Genomic DNA, 17,164 nt, shown 5'->3' with positions numbered 1-17,164 from the left:
GGGCTGTAGCATCTTTCAAACTGGACAAATACCCAGGCCCGCATCAAATCTATCCCACACTCTTAAGAGATGTAAGACACCAAATAGCACAGGCTCTCACCATCATTTTACAATCCTCTCTGGCTACAGGTGTGGTGCCCGACCACTGGAGGACTGCTAACGTGCTACCATTCTTTCAAAAGGGAGAGAGGGATAGACCGCATAATTACAGGCCAGTCAGCCTAACCTCGGTGGTGGGAAAATTATTGGAAAAAGTTCTGAGGGACAGGAGAAATCTTCATTTAGAAAGACACGGATTAATCAGGGACAGTCAGCATGGATTTCTTAACGGAAGGTCGTGTCTGACTAACGCAATTCAATTTTTCGAGGAGGTAACAAGGAGGGTCGATGAGGGTAGTGCCTTTGATGTAGTCTATATGGATTTTAGCAAGGCTTTTGATAAGGTCCCGCATGCCAGATTGGTCACGAAAGTAAAAGCCCATGGGATCCAAGGCAAAGTGGCAAGTTGGATCCAAAATTGGCTCAGAGGCAGGAAACAAAGGGTAATGGTCGAAGGGTGTTTTTGTGACCGGAAGGCTGTTTCCAGTGGGGTTCCGCAGGGCTCACAGAATCACAGAAACCCCACAGTGCAGATAGAGGCCATTTCGGCCCATCGAGCCTGCACCGACTCAGTACTGGGCCCTTTGCTTTTTCTGGTATATATCAATGATTTGGATTTGAATGTAGGAAGTATGATTAAGAAGTTTGCAGATGATACAAAAATTGGCCGTGTGGTTAATAATGAAACAGAATGCTGTAGACTGCAGGAAGATATCAATGGACTCGTCTAGTGGGCAGAACAGTGGCAAATGGAATTCAGTTGGAATACACAATAAATGGTAGGACACTGAGAAATGCAGAGGATCAGCGGGACCTTGGAGTGCATGTCCACAGATCCCTGAAGGTAGCAGGACAGGTAGATAAAGTGGTTAAGCAGGCATACGGGATACTTGCCTTTATTAGCCGAGGCGTAGAATATAAGAGCGGGGAGGTTATGCTTCAACTGTATAAAACACTAGTTAGGCCGCAGCTAGAGTGCCGCGTGCAGTTCTGGTCACCACATTACAAGAAGGATGCGATTGCACTAGAGAAGGTGCAGAGGAGATTTCCGAGGATGTTGCCTGGGCTGGGGAATTTTAGTTATGAGGAAAGATTGGATAGGCTGGGGTTGTTTTCTTTGGAACACAGGAGGCTGAGGCGAGACCTAATTGAGGTGTGTAAAATTATGAGGGGCCGAGATAGAGTGGATAGGAAGGACCTATTTCCCTTAGCAGAAGGGTCAATAATAGATTTCAAGTAATTGGTAGGAGGTTTACAGGGAATTTGAGGAGACATTTTTTCACCCAGTGAATGGTGGGGGTCTGGAATGCACTGCCTGAAAGGGTGGTAGAGGCAGAAACCCTCATCACGTTTAAAAAGTACTTGGATATGCACTTGAACTGCCGTAACCTACAAGGCTACGGACCAAGTGCTGTAAAGTGGGATTTGGGTGGATTGCTCTTTGTCGGCTGGCACGGACAAGATGGGCCGAATGGCCTCCTTCTGTGCTGTAAATTTCTATGATTCTGCCTGATCATGTGACATCTGCCCACACGACTTCTACAAATGTTATTACATTGTAGCCAGGATTGTTTAGTTTCCAATTCCGCCCATTTTGAAGCCAGGTCTCCGTTATGGCTACTATTGCATAACCCCATGTGGCAACTTGCGCCTGCAACTCGTCAATCTTATTTGTAACACTCCTCGCATTAACACACATGCATTTCAACAGCATGCTAGTTGGCTTTGCTTTTTTCCTGAATTTAACTGCTGCTCTTTCTACATTCTTCTTTGTTCTGTTGCTGTTTGTCCCTCCGAGTTTTCTATGCACCTTGTCTCTCCTCTCTGCTGCTGTGTCCTGGTGGCCCTCCGCCAGTGTGTGTATTTTGGCTATCTTATTTTCTTCTTCTGCTTATTTCGGCCCTGTGTCTGGAGCCCCTTGCATTTGTGTAGCAGCAGGAGAATGTGCAGCGAAGAAATGGTCAAAGGAAAGCGAGAGAGAGAGAGAGAGAGAGCAGCAAAAAGGATGTTGATTGATTAAGAGCAGTGTGTGCGCGTGTGTGTGCAAAACGTTGAGCAGCCTGTGGCGGCAGCAAAAGCCTACTGCACCTGGTATTCCCAGGCAGTCTCCCATCCAAGTACTAACCAGGCCTGACTCTGCTTAGCTTCCGAGATCAGACGAGATCGGGCGCATTCAGACTAGTATGGCCGTAGGCATATGCTAGCTGGCTTTCTCTTTACTTAAAGCTGTCGCCCATTTTTTTCTCTTCTACGCATTCATACAAGTATTCAACACTCAATTTACATTTACAAATTTTACTCCTCCCGCAACCCCCCACCCCCCCTCCACCTCTTCTTGCTGCTCTGCCTCCCACACAAACAAACTACAAGCCCAACCCTTCATTGCCTTCTATTCAAATATTACATCAAATAAACATGCTCAAACACCAAGTCTTAAGGGCTGTAGCATCTTTCAAACTGGACAAATACCCAGGCCCGCATCAAATCTATCCCACACTCTTAAGAGAAGTAAGACACCAAATAGCACAGGCTCTCACCATCATTTTACAATCCTCTCTGGCTACAGGTGTGGTGCCCGACCACTGGAGGACTGCTAACGTGCTACCGTTCTTTCAAAAGGGAGAGAGGGATAGACCGCATAATTACAGGCCAGTCAGCCTAACCTCGGTGGTGGGAAAATTATTGGAAAAAGTTCTGAGGGACAGGAGAAATCTTCATTTAGAAAGACACGGATTAATCAGGGACAGTCAGCATGGATTTCTTAACGGAAGGTCGTGTCTGACTAACGCAATTCAATTTTTCGAGGAGGTAACAAGGAGGGTCGATGAGGGTAGTGCCTTTGATGTAGTCTATATGGATTTTAGCAAGGCTTTTGATAAGGTCCCGCATGCCAGATTGGTCACGAAAGTAAAAGCCCATGGGATCCAAGGCAAAGTGGCAAGTTGGATCCAAAATTGGCTCAGAGGCAGGAAACAAAGGGTAATGGTCGAAGGGTGTTTTTGTGACCGGAAGGCTGTTTCCAGTGGGGTTCCGCAGGGCTCACAGAATCACAGAAACCCCACAGTGCAGATAGAGGCCATTTCGGCCCATCGAGCCTGCACCGACTCAGTACTGGGCCCTTTGCTTTTTCTGGTATATATCAATGATTTGGATTTGAATGTAGGAAGTATGATTAAGAAGTTTGCAGATGATACAAAAATTGGCCGTGTGGTTAATAATGAAACAGAATGCTGTAGACTGCAGGAAGATATCAATGGACTCGTCTAGTGGGCAGAACAGTGGCAAATGGAATTCAGTTGGAATACACAATAAATGGTAGGAAACTGAGAAATGCAGAGGATCAGCGGGACCTTGGAGTGCATGTCCACAGATCCCTGAAGGTAGCAGGACAGGTAGATAAAGTGGTTAAGCAGGCATACGGGATACTTGCCTTTATTAGCCGAGGCGTAGAATATAAGAGCGGGGAGGTTATGCTTCAACTGTATAAAACACTAGTTAGGCCGCAGCTAGAGTGCCGCGTGCAGTTCTGGTCACCACATTACAAGAAGGATGCGATTGCACTAGAGAAGGTGCAGAGGAGATTTCCGAGGATGTTGCCTGGGCTGGGGAATTTTAGTTATGAGGAAAGATTGGATAGGCTGGGGTTGTTTTCTTTGGAACACAGGAGGCTGAGGCGAGACCTAATTGAGGTGTGTAAAATTATGAGGGGCCGAGATAGAGTGGATAGGAAGGACCTATTTCCCTTAGCAGAAGGGTCAATAATAGATTTCAAGTAATTGGTAGGAGGTTTACAGGGAATTTGAGGAGACATTTTTTCACCCAGTGAATGGTGGGGGTCTGGAATGCACTGCCTGAAAGGGTGGTAGAGGCAGAAACCCTCATCACGTTTAAAAAGTACTTGGATATGCACTTGAACTGCCGTAACCTACAAGGCTACGGACCAAGTGCTGTAAAGTGGGATTTGGGTGGATTGCTCTTTGTCGGCTGGCACGGACAAGATGGGCCGAATGGCCTCCTTCTGTGCTGTAAATTTCTATGATTCTGCCTGATCATGTGACATCTGCCCACACGACTTCTACAAATGTTATTACATTGTAGCCAGGATTGTTTAGTTTCCAATTCCGCCCATTTTGAAGCCAGGTCTCCGTTATGGCTACTATTGCATAACCCCATGTGGCAACTTGCGCCTGCAACTCGTCAATCTTATTTGTAACGCTCCTCGCATTAACACACATGCATTTCAACAGCATGCTAGTTGGCTTTGCTTTTTTCCTGAATTTAACTGCTGCTCTTTCGACATTCTTCTTTGTTCTGTTGCTGTTTGTCCCTCCGAGTTTTCTATGCACCTTGTCTCTCCTCTCTGCTGCTGTGTCCTGGTGGCCCTCCGCCAGTGTGTGTATTTTGGCTATCTTATTTTCTTCTTCTGCTTATTTCGGCCCTGTGTCTGGAGCCCCTTGCATTTGTGTAGCAGCAGGAGAATGTGCAGCGAAGAAATGGTCAAAGGAAAGCGAGAGAGAGAGAGAGAGAGAGAGAGAGCAGCAAAAAGGATGTTGATTGATTAAGAGCAGTGTGTGCGCGTGTGTGTGCAAAACGTTGAGCAGCCTGTGGCGGCAGCAAAAGCCTACTGCACCTGGTATTCCCAGGCGGTCTCCCATCCAAGTACTAACCAGGCCTGACTCTGCTTAGCTTCCGAGATCAGACGAGATCGGGCGCATTCAGACTAGTATGGCCGTAGGCATATGCTGGCTGGCTTTCTCTTTACTTAAAGCTGTCGCCCATTTTTTTCTCTTCTACGCATTCATACAAGTATTCAACACTCAATTTACATTTACAAATTTTACTCCTCCCGCAACCCCCCACCCCCCCTCCACCTCTTCTTGCTGCTCTGCCTCCCACACAAACAAACTACAAGCCCAACCCTTCATTGCCTTCTATTCAAATATTACATCAAATAAACATGCTCAAACACCAAGTCTTAAGGGCTGTAGCATCTTTCAAACTGGACAAATACCCAGGCCCGCATCAAATCTATCCCACACTCTTAAGGGAAGTAAGACACCAAATAGCACAGGCTCTCACCATCATTTTACAATCCTCTCTGGCTACAGGTGTGGTGCCCGACCACTGGAGGACTGCTAACGTGCTACCGTTCTTTCAAAAGGGAGAGAGGGATAGACCGCATAATTACAGGCCAGTCAGCCTAACCTCGGTGGTGGGAAAATTATTGGAAAAAGTTCTGAGGGACAGGAGAAATCTTCATTTAGAAAGACACGGATTAATCAGGGACAGTCAGCATGGATTTCTTAACGGAAGGTCGTGTCTGACTAACGCAATTCAATTTTTCGAGGAGGTAACAAGGAGGGTCGATGAGGGTAGTGCCTTTGATGTAGTCTATATGGATTTTAGCAAGGCTTTTGATAAGGTCCCGCATGCCAGATTGGTCACGAAAGTAAAAGCCCATGGGATCCAAGGCAAAGTGGCAAGTTGGATCCAAAATTGGCTCAGAGGCAGGAAACAAAGGGTAATGGTCGAAGGGTGTTTTTGTGACCGGAAGGCTGTTTCCAGTGGGGTTCCGCAGGGCTCACAGAATCACAGAAACCCCACAGTGCAGATAGAGGCCATTTCGGCCCATCGAGCCTGCACCGACTCAGTACTGGGCCCTTTGCTTTTTCTGGTATATATCAATGATTTGGATTTGAATGTAGGAAGTATGATTAAGAAGTTTGCAGATGATACAAAAATTGGCCGTGTGGTTAATAATGAAACAGAATGCTGTAGACTGCAGGAAGATATCAATGGACTCGTCTAGTGGGCAGAACAGTGGCAAATGGAATTCAGTTGGAATACACAATAAATGGTAGGACACTGAGAAATGCAGAGGATCAGCGGGACCTTGGAGTGCATGTCCACAGATCCCTGAAGGTAGCAGGACAGGTAGATAAAGTGGTTAAGCAGGCATACGGGATACTTGCCTTTATTAGCCGAGGCGTAGAATATAAGAGCGGGGAGGTTATGCTTCAACTGTATAAAACACTAGTTAGGCCGCAGCTAGAGTGCCGCGTGCAGTTCTGGTCACCACATTACAAGAAGGATGCGATTGCACTAGAGAAGGTGCAGAGGAGATTTCCGAGGATGTTGCCTGGGCTGGGGAATTTTAGTTATGAGGAAAGATTGGATAGGCTGGGGTTGTTTTCTTTGGAACACAGGAGGCTGAGGCGAGACCTAATTGAGGTGTGTAAAATTATGAGGGGCCGAGATAGAGTGGATAGGAAGGACCTATTTCCCTTAGCAGAAGGGTCAATAATAGATTTCAAGTAATTGGTAGGAGGTTTACAGGGAATTTGAGGAGACATTTTTTCACCCAGTGAATGGTGGGGGTCTGGAATGCACTGCCTGAAAGGGTGGTAGAGGCAGAAACCCTCATCACGTTTAAAAAGTACTTGGATATGCACTTGAACTGCCGTAACCTACAAGGCTACGGACCAAGTGCTGTAAAGTGGGATTTGGGTGGATTGCTCTTTGTCGGCTGGCACGGACAAGATGGGCCGAATGGCCTCCTTCTGTGCTGTAAATTTCTATGATTCTGCCTGATCATGTGACATCTGCCCACACGACTTCTACAAATGTTATTACATTGTAGCCAGGATTGTTTAGTTTCCAATTCCGCCCATTTTGAAGCCAGGTCTCCGTTATGGCTACTATTGCATAACCCCATGTGGCAACTTGCGCCTGCAACTCGTCAATCTTATTTGTAACACTCCTCGCATTAACACACATGCATTTCAACAGCATGCTAGTTGGCTTTGCTTTTTTCCTGAATTTAACTGCTGCTCTTTCTACATTCTTCTTTGTTCTGTTGCTGTTTGTCCCTCCGAGTTTTCTATGCACCTTGTCTCTCCTCTCTGCTGCTGTGTCCTGGTGGCCCTCCGCCAGTGTGTGTATTTTGGCTATCTTATTTTCTTCTTCTGCTTATTTCGGCCCTGTGTCTGGAGCCCCTTGCATTTGTGTAGCAGCAGGAGAATGTGCAGCGAAGAAATGGTCAAAGGAAAGCGAGAGAGAGAGAGAGAGAGAGCAGCAAAAAGGATGTTGATTGATTAAGAGCAGTGTGTGCGCGTGTGTGTGCAAAACGTTGAGCAGCCTGTGGCGGCAGCAAAAGCCTACTGCACCTGGTATTCCCAGGCAGTCTCCCATCCAAGTACTAACCAGGCCTGACTCTGCTTAGCTTCCGAGATCAGACGAGATCGGGCGCATTCAGACTAGTATGGCCGTAGGCATATGCTAGCTGGCTTTCTCTTTACTTAAAGCTGTCGCCCATTTTTTTCTCTTCTACGCATTCATACAAGTATTCAACACTCAATTTACATTTACAAATTTTACTCCTCCCGCAACCCCCCACCCCCCCTCCACCTCTTCTTGCTGCTCTGCCTCCCACACAAACAAACTACAAGCCCAACCCTTCATTGCCTTCTATTCAAATATTACATCAAATAAACATGCTCAAACACCAAGTCTTAAGGGCTGTAGCATCTTTCAAACTGGACAAATACCCAGGCCCGCATCAAATCTATCCCACACTCTTAAGAGAAGTAAGACACCAAATAGCACAGGCTCTCACCATCATTTTACAATCCTCTCTGGCTACAGGTGTGGTGCCCGACCACTGGAGGACTGCTAACGTGCTACCGTTCTTTCAAAAGGGAGAGAGGGATAGACCGCATAATTACAGGCCAGTCAGCCTAACCTCGGTGGTGGGAAAATTATTGGAAAAAGTTCTGAGGGACAGGAGAAATCTTCATTTAGAAAGACACGGATTAATCAGGGACAGTCAGCATGGATTTCTTAACGGAAGGTCGTGTCTGACTAACGCAATTCAATTTTTCGAGGAGGTAACAAGGAGGGTCGATGAGGGTAGTGCCTTTGATGTAGTCTATATGGATTTTAGCAAGGCTTTTGATAAGGTCCCGCATGCCAGATTGGTCACGAAAGTAAAAGCCCATGGGATCCAAGGCAAAGTGGCAAGTTGGATCCAAAATTGGCTCAGAGGCAGGAAACAAAGGGTAATGGTCGAAGGGTGTTTTTGTGACCGGAAGGCTGTTTCCAGTGGGGTTCCGCAGGGCTCACAGAATCACAGAAACCCCACAGTGCAGATAGAGGCCATTTCGGCCCATCGAGCCTGCACCGACTCAGTACTGGGCCCTTTGCTTTTTCTGGTATATATCAATGATTTGGATTTGAATGTAGGAAGTATGATTAAGAAGTTTGCAGATGATACAAAAATTGGCCGTGTGGTTAATAATGAAACAGAATGCTGTAGACTGCAGGAAGATATCAATGGACTCGTCTAGTGGGCAGAACAGTGGCAAATGGAATTCAGTTGGAATACACAATAAATGGTAGGACACTGAGAAATGCAGAGGATCAGCGGGACCTTGGAGTGCACGTCCACAGATCCCTGAAGGTAGCAGGACAGGTAGATAAAGTGGTTAAGCAGGCATACGGGATACTTGCCTTTATTAGCCGAGGCGTAGAATATAAGAGCGGGGAGGTTATGCTTCAACTGTATAAAACACTAGTTAGGCCGCAGCTAGAGTGCCGCGTGCAGTTCTGGTCACCACATTACAAGAAGGATGCGATTGCACTAGAGAAGGTGCAGAGGAGATTTCCGAGGATGTTGCCTGGGCTGGGGAATTTTAGTTATGAGGAAAGATTGGATAGGCTGGGGTTGTTTTCTTTGGAACACAGGAGGCTGAGGCGAGACCTAATTGAGGTGTGTAAAATTATGAGGGGCCGAGATAGAGTGGATAGGAAGGACCTATTTCCCTTAGCAGAAGGGTCAATAATAGATTTCAAGTAATTGGTAGGAGGTTTACAGGGAATTTGAGGAGACATTTTTTCACCCAGTGAATGGTGGGGGTCTGGAATGCACTGCCTGAAAGGGTGGTAGAGGCAGAAACCCTCATCACGTTTAAAAAGTACTTGGATATGCACTTGAACTGCCGTAACCTACAAGGCTACGGACCAAGTGCTGTAAAGTGGGATTTGGGTGGATTGCTCTTTGTCGGCTGGCACGGACAAGATGGGCCGAATGGCCTCCTTCTGTGCTGTAAATTTCTATGATTCTGCCTGATCATGTGACATCTGCCCACACGACTTCTACAAATGTTATTACATTGTAGCCAGGATTGTTTAGTTTCCAATTCCGCCCATTTTGAAGCCAGGTCTCCGTTATGGCTACTATTGCATAACCCCATGTGGCAACTTGCGCCTGCAACTCGTCAATCTTATTTGTAACACTCCTCGCATTAACACACATGCATTTCAACAGCATGCTAGTTGGCTTTGCTTTTTTCCTGAATTTAACTGCTGCTCTTTCTACATTCTTCTTTGTTCTGTTGCTGTTTGTCCCTCCGAGTTTTCTATGCACCTTGTCTCTCCTCTCTGCTGCTGTGTCCTGGTGGCCCTCCGCCAGTGTGTGTATTTTGGCTATCTTATTTTCTTCTTCTGCTTATTTCGGCCCTGTGTCTGGAGCCCCTTGCATTTGTGTAGCAGCAGGAGAATGTGCAGCGAAGAAATGGTCAAAGGAAAGCGAGAGAGAGAGAGAGAGAGAGCAGGAAAAAGGATGTTGATTGATTAAGAGCAGTGTGTGCGCGTGTGTGTGCAAAACGTTGAGCAGCCTGTGGCGGCAGCAAAAGCCTACTGCACCTGGTATTCCCAGGCAGTCTCCCATCCAAGTACTAACCAGGCCTGACTCTGCTTAGCTTCCGAGATCAGACGAGATCGGGCGCATTCAGACTAGTATGGCCGTAGGCATATGCTAGCTGGCTTTCTCTTTACTTAAAGCTGTCGCCCATTTTTTTCTCTTCTACGCATTCATACAAGTATTCAACACTCAATTTACATTTACAAATTTTACTCCTCCCGCAACCCCCCACCCCCCCTCCACCTCTTCTTGCTGCTCTGCCTCCCACACAAACAAACTACAAGCCCAACCCTTCATTGCCTTCTATTCAAATATTACATCAAATAAACATGCTCAAACACCAAGTCTTAAGGGCTGTAGCATCTTTCAAACTGGACAAATACCCAGGCCCGCATCAAATCTATCCCACACTCTTAAGAGAAGTAAGACACCAAATAGCACAGGCTCTCACCATCATTTTACAATCCTCTCTGGCTACAGGTGTGGTGCCCGACCACTGGAGGACTGCTAACGTGCTACCGTTCTTTCAAAAGGGAGAGAGGGATAGACCGCATAATTACAGGCCAGTCAGCCTAACCTCGGTGGTGGGAAAATTATTGGAAAAAGTTCTGAGGGACAGGAGAAATCTTCATTTAGAAAGACACGGATTAATCAGGGACAGTCAGCATGGATTTCTTAACGGAAGGTCGTGTCTGACTAACGCAATTCAATTTTTCGAGGAGGTAACAAGGAGGGTCGATGAGGGTAGTGCCTTTGATGTAGTCTATATGGATTTTAGCAAGGCTTTTGATAAGGTCCCGCATGCCAGATTGGTCACGAAAGTAAAAGCCCATGGGATCCAAGGCAAAGTGGCAAGTTGGATCCAAAATTGGCTCAGAGGCAGGAAACAAAGGGTAATGGTCGAAGGGTGTTTTTGTGACCGGAAGGCTGTTTCCAGTGGGGTTCCGCAGGGCTCACAGAATCACAGAAACCCCACAGTGCAGATAGAGGCCATTTCGGCCCATCGAGCCTGCACCGACTCAGTACTGGGCCCTTTGCTTTTTCTGGTATATATCAATGATTTGGATTTGAATGTAGGAAGTATGATTAAGAAGTTTGCAGATGATACAAAAATTGGCCGTGTGGTTAATAATGAAACAGAATGCTGTAGACTGCAGGAAGATATCAATGGACTCGTCTAGTGGGCAGAACAGTGGCAAATGGAATTCAGTTGGAATACACAATAAATGGTAGGACACTGAGAAATGCAGAGGATCAGCGGGACCTTGGAGTGCATGTCCACAGATCCCTGAAGGTAGCAGGACAGGTAGATAAAGTGGTTAAGCAGGCATACGGGATACTTGCCTTTATTAGCCGAGGCGTAGAATATAAGAGCGGGGAGGTTATGCTTCAACTGTATAAAACACTAGTTAGGCCGCAGCTAGAGTGCCGCGTGCAGTTCTGGTCACCACATTACAAGAAGGATGCGATTGCACTAGAGAAGGTGCAGAGGAGATTTCCGAGGATGTTGCCTGGGCTGGGGAATTTTAGTTATGAGGAAAGATTGGATAGGCTGGGGTTGTTTTCTTTGGAACACAGGAGGCTGAGGCGAGACCTAATTGAGGTGTGTAAAATTATGAGGGGCCGAGATAGAGTGGATAGGAAGGACCTATTTCCCTTAGCAGAAGGGTCAATAATAGATTTCAAGTAATTGGTAGGAGGTTTACAGGGAATTTGAGGAGACATTTTTTCACCCAGTGAATGGTGGGGGTCTGGAATGCACTGCCTGAAAGGGTGGTAGAGGCAGAAACCCTCATCACGTTTAAAAAGTACTTGGATATGCACTTGAACTGCCGTAACCTACAAGGCTACGGACCAAGTGCTGTAAAGTGGGATTTGGGTGGATTGCTCTTTGTCGGCTGGCACGGACAAGATGGGCCGAATGGCCTCCTTCTGTGCTGTAAATTTCTATGATTCTGCCTGATCATGTGACATCTGCCCACACGACTTCTACAAATGTTATTACATTGTAGCCAGGATTGTTTAGTTTCCAATTCCGCCCATTTTGAAGCCAGGTCTCCGTTATGGCTACTATTGCATAACCCCATGTGGCAACTTGCGCCTGCAACTCGTCAATCTTATTTGTAACACTCCTCGCATTAACACACATGCATTTCAACAGCATGCTAGTTGGCTTTGCTTTTTTCCTGAATTTAACTGCTGCTCTTTCTACATTCTTCTTTGTTCTGTTGCTGTTTGTCCCTCCGAGTTTTCTATGCACCTTGTCTCTCCTCTCTGCTGCTGTGTCCTGGTGGCCCTCCGCCAGTGTGTGTATTTTGGCTATCTTATTTTCTTCTTCTGCTTATTTCGGCCCTGTGTCTGGAGCCCCTTGCATTTGTGTAGCAGCAGGAGAATGTGCAGCGAAGAAATGGTCAAAGGAAAGCGAGAGAGAGAGAGAGAGAGAGCAGCAAAAAGGATGTTGATTGATTAAGAGCAGTGTGTGCGCGTGTGTGTGCAAAACGTTGAGCAGCCTGTGGCGGCAGCAAAAGCCTACTGCACCTGGTATTCCCAGGCAGTCTCCCATCCAAGTACTAACCAGGCCTGACTCTGCTTAGCTTCCGAGATCAGACGAGATCGGGCGCATTCAGACTAGTATGGCCGTAGGCATATGCTAGCTGGCTTTCTCTTTACTTAAAGCTGTCGCCCATTTTTTTCTCTTCTACGCATTCATACAAGTATTCAACACTCAATTTACATTTACAAATTTTACTCCTCCCGCAACCCCCCACCCCCCCTCCACCTCTTCTTGCTGCTCTGCCTCCCACACAAACAAACTACAAGCCCAACCCTTCATTGCCTTCTATTCAAATATTACATCAAATAAACATGCTCAAACACCAAGTCTTAAGGGCTGTAGCATCTTTCAAACTGGACAAATACCCAGGCCCGCATCAAATCTATCCCACACTCTTAAGAGAAGTAAGACACCAAATAGCACAGGCTCTCACCATCATTTTACAATCCTCTCTGGCTACAGGTGTGGTGCCCGACCACTGGAGGACTGCTAACGTGCTACCGTTCTTTCAAAAGGGAGAGAGGGATAGACCGCATAATTACAGGCCAGTCAGCCTAACCTCGGTGGTGGGAAAATTATTGGAAAAAGTTCTGAGGGACAGGAGAAATCTTCATTTAGAAAGACACGGATTAATCAGGGACAGTCAGCATGGATTTCTTAACGGAAGGTCGTGTCTGACTAACGCAATTCAATTTTTCGAGGAGGTAACAAGGAGGGTCGATGAGGGTAGTGCCTTTGATGTAGTCTATATGGATTTTAGCAAGGCTTTTGATAAGGTCCCGCATGCCAGATTGGTCACGAAAGTAAAAGCCCATGGGATCCAAGGCAAAGTGGCAAGTTGGATCCAAAATTGGCTCAGAGGCAGGAAACAAAGGGTAATGGTCGAAGGGTGTTTTTGTGACCGGAAGGCTGTTTCCAGTGGGGTTCCGCAGGGCTCACAGAATCACAGAAACCCCACAGTGCAGATAGAGGCCATTTCGGCCCATCGAGCCTGCACCGACTCAGTACTGGGCCCTTTGCTTTTTCTGGTATATATCAATGATTTGGATTTGAATGTAGGAAGTATGATTAAGAAGTTTGCAGATGATACAAAAATTGGCCGTGTGGTTAATAATGAAACAGAATGCTGTAGACTGCAGGAAGATATCAATGGACTCGTCTAGTGGGCAGAACAGTGGCAAATGGAATTCAGTTGGAATACACAATAAATGGTAGGACACTGAGAAATGCAGAGGATCAGCGGGACCTTGGAGTGCATGTCCACAGATCCCTGAAGGTAGCAGGACAGGTAGATAAAGTGGTTAAGCAGGCATACGGGATACTTGCCTTTATTAGCCGAGGCGTAGAATATAAGAGCGGGGAGGTTATGCTTCAACTGTATAAAACACTAGTTAGGCCGCAGCTAGAGTGCCGCGTGCAGTTCTGGTCACCACATTACAAGAAGGATGCGATTGCACTAGAGAAGGTGCAGAGGAGATTTCCGAGGATGTTGCCTGGGCTGGGGAATTTTAGTTATGAGGAAAGATTGGATAGGCTGGGGTTGTTTTCTTTGGAACACAGGAGGCTGAGGCGAGACCTAATTGAGGTGTGTAAAATTATGAGGGGCCGAGATAGAGTGGATAGGAAGGACCTATTTCCCTTAGCAGAAGGGTCAATAATAGATTTCAAGTAATTGGTAGGAGGTTTACAGGGAATTTGAGGAGACATTTTTTCACCCAGTGAATGGTGGGGGTCTGGAATGCACTGCCTGAAAGGGTGGTAGAGGCAGAAACCCTCATCACGTTTAAAAAGTACTTGGATATGCACTTGAACTGCCGTAACCTACAAGGCTACGGACCAAGTGCTGTAAAGTGGGATTTGGGTGGATTGCTCTTTGTCGGCTGGCACGGACAAGATGGGCCGAATGGCCTCCTTCTGTGCTGTAAATTTCTATGATTCTGCCTGATCATGTGACATCTGCCCACACGACTTCTACAAATGTTATTACATTGTAGCCAGGATTGTTTAGTTTCCAATTCCGCCCATTTTGAAGCCAGGTCTCCGTTATGGCTACTATTGCATAACCCCATGTGGCAACTTGCGCCTGCAACTCGTCAATCTTATTTGTAACACTCCTCGCATTAACACACATGCATTTCAACAGCATGCTAGTTGGCTTTGCTTTTTTCCTGAATTTAACTGCTGCTCTTTCTACATTCTTCTTTGTTCTGTTGCTGTTTGTCCCTCCGAGTTTTCTATGCACCTTGTCTCTCCTCTCTGCTGCTGTGTCCTGGTGGCCCTCCGCCAGTGTGTGTATTTTGGCTATCTTATTTTCTTCTTCTGCTTATTTCGGCCCTGTGTCTGGAGCCCCTTGCATTTGTGTAGCAGCAGGAGAATGTGCAGCGAAGAAATGGTCAAAGGAAAGCGAGAGAGAGAGAGAGAGAGAGCAGCAAAAAGGATGTTGATTGATTAAGAGCAGTGTGTGCGCGTGTGTGTGCAAAACGTTGAGCAGCCTGTGGCGGCAGCAAAAGCCTACTGCACCTGGTATTCCCAGGCAGTCTCCCATCCAAGTACTAACCAGGCCTGACTCTGCTTAGCTTCCGAGATCAGACGAGATCGGGCGCATTCAGACTAGTATGGCCGTAGGCATATGCTAGCTGGCTTTCTCTTTACTTAAAGCTGTCGCCCATTTTTTTCTCTTCTACGCATTCATACAAGTATTCAACACTCAATTTACATTTACAAATTTTACTCCTCCCGCAACCCCCCACCCCCCCTCCACCTCTTCTTGCTGCTCTGCCTCCCACACAAACAAACTACAAGCCCAACCCTTCATTGCCTTCTATTCAAATATTACATCAAATAAACATGCTCAAACACCAAGTCTTAAGGGCTGTAGCATCTTTCAAACTGGACAAATACCCAGGCCCGCATCAAATCTATCCCACACTCTTAAGAGAAGTAAGACACCAAATAGCACAGGCTCTCACCATCATTTTACAATCCTCTCTGGCTACAGGTGTGGTGCCCGACCACTGGAGGACTGCTAACGTGCTACCGTTCTTTCAAAAGGGAGAGAGGGATAGACCGCATAATTACAGGCCAGTCAGCCTAACCTCGGTGGTGGGAAAATTATTGGAAAAAGTTCTGAGGGACAGGAGAAATCTTCATTTAGAAAGACACGGATTAATCAGGGACAGTCAGCATGGATTTCTTAACGGAAGGTCGTGTCTGACTAACGCAATTCAATTTTTCGAGGAGGTAACAAGGAGGGTCGATGAGGGTAGTGCCTTTGATGTAGTCTATATGGATTTTAGCAAGGCTTTTGATAAGGTCCCGCATGCCAGATTGGTCACGAAAGTAAAAGCCCATGGGATCCAAGGCAAAGTGGCAAGTTGGATCCAAAATTGGCTCAGAGGCAGGAAACAAAGGGTAATGGTCGAAGGGTGTTTTTGTGACCGGAAGGCTGTTTCCAGTGGGGTTCCGCAGGGCTCACAGAATCACAGAAACCCCACAGTGCAGATAGAGGCCATTTCGGCCCATCGAGCCTGCACCGACTCAGTACTGGACCCTTTGCTTTTTCTGGTATATATCAATGATTTGGATTTGAATGTAGGAAGTATGATTAAGAAGTTTGCAGATGATACAAAAATTGGCCGTGTGGTTAATAATGAAACAGAATGCTGTAGACTGCAGGAAGATATCAATGGACTCGTCTAGTGGGCAGAACAGTGGCAAATGGAATTCAGTTGGAATACACAATAAATGGTAGGACACTGAGAAATGCAGAGGATCAGCGGGACCTTGGAGTGCATGTCCACAGATCCCTGAAGGTAGCAGGACAGGTAGATAAAGTGGTTAAGCAGGCATACGGGATACTTGCCTTTATTAGCCGAGGCGTAGAATATAAGAGCGGGGAGGTTATGCTTCAACTGTATAAAACACTAGTTAGGCCGCAGCTAGAGTGCCGCGTGCAGTTCTGGTCACCACATTACAAGAAGGATGCGATTGCACTAGAGAAGGTGCAGAGGAGATTTCCGAGGATGTTGCCTGGGCTGGGGAATTTTAGTTATGAGGAAAGATTGGATAGGCTGGGGTTGTTTTCTTTGGAACACAGGAGGCTGAGGTGAGACCTAATTGAGGTGTGTAAAATTATGAGGGGCCGAGATAGAGTGGATAGGAAGGACCTATTTCCCTTAGCAGAAGGGTCAATAATAGATTTCAAGTAATTGGTAGGAGGTTTACAGGGAATTTGAGGAGACATTTTTTCACCCAGTGAATGGTGGGGGTCTGGAATGCACTGCCTGAAAGGGTGGTAGAGGCAGAAACCCTCATCACGTTTAAAAAGTACTTGGATATGCACTTGAACTGCCGTAACCTACAAGGCTACGGACCAAGTGCTGTAAAGTGGGATTTGGGTGGATTGCTCTTTGTCGGCTGGCACGGACAAGATGGGCCGAATGGCCTCCTTCTGTGCTGTAAATTTCTATGATTCTGCCTGATCATGTGACATCTGCCCACACGACTTCTACAAATGTTATTACATTGTAGCCAGGATTGTTTAGTTTCCAATTCCGCCCATTTTGAAGCCAGGTCTCCGTTATGGCTACTATTGCATAACCCCATGTGGCAACTTGCGCCTGCAACTCGTCAATCTTATTTGTAACACTCCTCGCATTAACACACATGCATTTCAACAGCATGCTAGTTGGCTTTGCTTTTTTCCTGAATTTAACTGCTGCTCTTTCTACATTCTTCTTTGTTCTGTTGCTGTTTGTCCCTCCGAGTTTTCTATGCACCTTGTCTCTCCTCTCTGCTGCTGTGTCCTGGTG

General features: G+C 46.5%; 6 non-coding genes across 6 annotated transcripts; all 6 read right to left on the bottom strand.

Annotated features, from left to right (window-relative positions):
* Positions 1 to 2,175: 2,175 nt before the first annotated feature.
* On the bottom strand, positions 2,176 to 2,294 carry LOC147083016 (5S ribosomal RNA). The gene has a single exon (XR_015076072.1). It is a non-coding gene; the product is annotated as a 5S ribosomal RNA (ribosomal RNA).
* Positions 2,295 to 4,717: 2,423 nt separating this feature from the next.
* On the bottom strand, positions 4,718 to 4,836 carry LOC147083015 (5S ribosomal RNA). The gene has a single exon (XR_015076165.1). It is a non-coding gene; the product is annotated as a 5S ribosomal RNA (ribosomal RNA).
* Positions 4,837 to 7,253: 2,417 nt separating this feature from the next.
* Positions 7,254 to 7,372, bottom strand: LOC147083014 (5S ribosomal RNA). The gene has a single exon (XR_015076071.1). It is a non-coding gene; the product is annotated as a 5S ribosomal RNA (ribosomal RNA).
* Positions 7,373 to 9,789: 2,417 nt separating this feature from the next.
* LOC147083013 (5S ribosomal RNA) lies at positions 9,790 to 9,908 on the bottom strand. The gene has a single exon (XR_015076070.1). It is a non-coding gene; the product is annotated as a 5S ribosomal RNA (ribosomal RNA).
* A 2,417-nt stretch (positions 9,909 to 12,325) lies between these two features.
* On the bottom strand, positions 12,326 to 12,444 carry LOC147083012 (5S ribosomal RNA). The gene has a single exon (XR_015076069.1). It is a non-coding gene; the product is annotated as a 5S ribosomal RNA (ribosomal RNA).
* A 2,417-nt stretch (positions 12,445 to 14,861) lies between these two features.
* LOC147083011 (5S ribosomal RNA) lies at positions 14,862 to 14,980 on the bottom strand. Its single transcript, XR_015076068.1, has one exon. It is a non-coding gene; the product is annotated as a 5S ribosomal RNA (ribosomal RNA).
* Positions 14,981 to 17,164: the final 2,184 nt, after the last annotated feature.

The sequence above is a fragment of the Somniosus microcephalus genome, unplaced genomic scaffold, assembly GCF_052327205.1.
Source record: "Somniosus microcephalus isolate GS21.2 unplaced genomic scaffold, FLI_Smic_1.0 scaffold110, whole genome shotgun sequence".
Taxonomy (NCBI): Eukaryota; Metazoa; Chordata; class Chondrichthyes; order Squaliformes; family Somniosidae; genus Somniosus; species Somniosus microcephalus.
This window is presented reverse-complemented; position numbering and strand designations above follow the sequence as displayed.